The sequence below is a fragment of the Drosophila suzukii genome (genome assembly GCF_043229965.1).
Source record: "Drosophila suzukii chromosome Y unlocalized genomic scaffold, CBGP_Dsuzu_IsoJpt1.0 scf_Y1, whole genome shotgun sequence".
Classification (NCBI taxonomy): domain Eukaryota; kingdom Metazoa; phylum Arthropoda; class Insecta; order Diptera; family Drosophilidae; genus Drosophila; species Drosophila suzukii.
The window spans coordinates 2,090,230-2,093,872 of record NW_027255895.1 but is presented as its reverse complement, the minus strand read 5'-3'; positions in this window follow the sequence as shown (position 1 = coordinate 2,093,872).

Below are 3,643 nucleotides of genomic sequence, written 5' to 3'. Positions count from 1 at the left end.
ATGAGGTTTATTCTCAGATGAGTGGCCATCTCGTTAAGAGATTTACGGCATTCAGAGATTGTTTTTGAGTTCGTTGTGTAGGAGTCGAGGGCCCTGAGGGATGCTTGACTATCCGAGAAGATGAAGATATCTATGTCTTGATGTACAGACGTGTTCAGGTGGGAAATGGCTTCCTGAATTGCCATGACTTCCGCTTGGAAAACACTACAGTGGTCTGGTAGGCGGAATGAGACTTTTATGTCTAGTTCGGGGGAAAAGGCTCCCCCACCTGTTTGGGAGTTAAGCTTGGAGCCGTCTTTGTATATGTTGACGGCGTTTACGAATTGATGTGGGAGGTTGTCCCAGTCTGTACGGGTGGGTATATAGATCTTGTATCTTCTTTCGAAGTTGACTATGGGTGGGACGTAGTCTGTATTACGTGGTAGGGGTGAATGTTTTGATAGGATATTGGAGTGACCCGTGGAGCCTGTTTTCCATGCCGCTGCTTCGCGGAGCCTCAGCGCTGTTGCAGATGCCCAGCTTTTGGCAAGTAGGTCCAGGGGTTGGAGATCGAGAATAGTGTTTAGTGCTTCAGTGGCGGTAGTGCGAAGCGCCCCACTGATGCAGAGCTCTGCTCTTCCTTGGATCTTGTGAAGGATCCGGAGGTTGCAGTTCTTATCTAGAGAAGGCCACCAAACGATGTTTCCGTATATAGATCTTGTATCTTCTTTCGAAGTTGACTATGGGTGGGACGTAGTCTGTATTACGTGGTAGGGGTGAATGTTTTGATAGGATATTGGAGTGACCCGTGGAGCCTGTTTTCCATGCCGCTGCTTCGCGGAGCCTCAGCGCTGTTGCAGATGCCCAGCTTTTGGCAAGTAGGTCCAGGGGTTGGAGATCGAGAATAGTGTTTAGTGCTTCAGTGGCGGTAGTGCGAAGCGCCCCACTGATGCAGAGCTCTGCTCTTCCTTGGATCTTGTGAAGGATCCGGAGGTTGCAGTTCTTATCTAGAGAAGGCCACCAAACGATGTTTCCGTAGAGGAGAATGGGTCTGACTATTGCAGTGTATAGCCAGTGAACTATCATGGGGGAAAAACCCCACTTCCTCCCTATGGCTTTTTTACAAGCGAAGAGGGCTATGGCCGCTTTGCGTGTGCGATCTAGGATGTTATCTGTCCAGAGGAGCTTTTTGTCAAGGATGACACCACGTACTTTGCTTGGTTGCTAAAGGTTAGGCGGTTTGGTGTAGTTTTGGGGGAACTAGAATTGGTACCTTTTACTTCCTTGTAAAAAGAACTAGTTCGGTCTTTTCTGGGTTAACTCCCAGTCCACAGCCAGCCGTCCACCGGGAGAGGGTGGATAAGGCTGTCTCCATTAGATTGCAAAGGGTTTGCGCGAATTCGCCCTGCAGTAGGATAACCACGTCGTCCGCGTAGGCTACCACTTTTGTGCCCGCCTCTTCTAGAAGTGATAGCAGTTTGTTGACCACTAAAAGAAGAGGTGAGAGTACTCCCCCTTGTGGGGTTCCACTGCTGACGTTCCTGGTCGAGTGGGCCGATCCCATAGTGGAGTACACTACTCTGCTGGTTAGCATGGTGTGTATGAGTCCCACTGGGCCGCTCAATGCCCAGTTCAGTCAGAGCATCAGTAATCGCTGTTGGGGTGACGTTGTTAAAGGCGCCTTCTATGTCTAGAAACGCTGCAAGAGAGTATTCCTTATTGCGGAAACCTCTCTCTATACTGTACACTAGAGAGTGGAAGGCGGTATCTGTTGATCTATCCTTACGGTACGCGTGCTGTGCGTCAGAGAGTAGGCTATGGTCGATGGTTAGTCTGATATGGGTGTCAATTTGCCTTTCCAGGGTCTTCAACAAGAAGGAAGAGAGACTAATCGGGCGGAAGTCCTTTGGGTTGGTGTGGGAGGGCTTGCCGGCTTTCGGTATAAAAATTACCTTAACGTCCAGCCACCTTGTTGGAATATGGTTTAGAGCAAGGCAGCCGTGGAAGATGGCTGTCAGCCAGGGTAGGGACATATCTAGTGTCCGTTGTAGCTGGGTCGGGAAGAACCCATCTGGGCCGGGTTATTTGAAGGGCTTAAAAGAGTTGACAGCCCACTGAATGCGGCCAGATTTGAAATGTTGTCAATACTCTGGTCGTCTAAGTTCTCCTCTATGTGGAGGTCCTCCACTACATGGGTGTTCTTAGGGAAGTGGTTGTTCACGGGTTTCCTGACTGTTTTCCGTCCAGCTGTCAGCATTGGTTTTTAGATAGCCAATGGTTGCTGGAGCTTTTGCTAGAATTCCTCTGAGTCTGGATGCCTCCGCAGTAGATTATATGCTACTGCAGAAGTTAGCCCAAGCTCTTCGTTTTAATATTCTAATTTCCTTTTTGTATAGGCTTAGTTTTGTATGGTATAAATTCCAGGATTCGCTATTGTTGTATTTAGCTCTATTGAAGTAAGTTCTACACTCTCTTTTAAGTTTCGCCAGGGTTGCTTTCCACCAAGGGGGTTTGTGCTTTGTTTTGACTGTTCTGCTTGGGCAAGCCCTTTTTAAGGCCTCACCGCAGATATCAGTAAAAGTGTTAACTAGTTTATCTAATTCTTGACGGTTGCGTATGTGTGTCGGTGGAGCGTGTAGGTTCCTGTTGAGGAGATTTTTGTAATATCCCCAGTTGGTTAAACTTAGATTAGTGATGTTCTCGGCGGGAGGACAGTCTAGACTTATTGTAAATTCTATGTATCGGTGGTCTGAGAATGAGTGTTCGATCCCCACCTTCCACGCTTATAGCTCGTTAAGTAGGGGATCAGATATTAGTGTAATGTCTAGTACTTCCCTCCAATTTCTAGTGATGAAAGTTGTGTCATTACCCTTGTAGCAAATGAATGTATTTGATTGAAGGACATAGTCGTAGAGTAACTCAGCCCTTTCGTTTGTGTTTGTACTTCCCCATCGTGTGTGGTGTGAGTTAACGTCCCCACCCAGGATGAGTTCCTTAGATGAGTGAGTGCGTATGAGTTGTTCTGTGATGGTGTTTGGTAGTCGCCCTTCGTAGTCGTGAGCCAGATAGAATGATGCTACTTTAAATAAGCTACTGCGGATTCTGGAAGGAGGGGGTTGTAAGGTCGTGGCATACGCAGACGACGTTGCCATCATCTTACATGGAAAATATCCACAAACACTTTGCGATCTTATGACCGCTAAACTTAAAATACAATCGGAATGGACGATAGCGAACGGACTCGGGGTAAATCCCTCGAAAACAGAACTTGTTCTGTTTACAAATAGGTACAAAATTCCACAACTTAACCCACCCATTCTAAACAATTTTAATCTCTCTTTTAGCGATCACGCCAGGTACTTGGCTTTGTGTATGAAGCGCTGAATGCGATCTTGAACCTCCCTAGCCTTGGCTTAGCAGGCATGGAAAGGGCCAAATCGGCAGCTATTCGACTGAGGGACACAGGGCAGTGGAAAGCCCAATTTTAGGGCCATGCTAAAATTCTCCAGCATGATAAATCGATTCCGAAGATCACTGATCTACGCAAATCCATTGAATATAGTCACACACCCTTTGAGGCCCTGGTTCCTGATAGAGAGGAATGGGAACAGGGCCGACCGGGCGCGATGGACGCAATCTGCCTCTATACAGATGGCTCCAAATT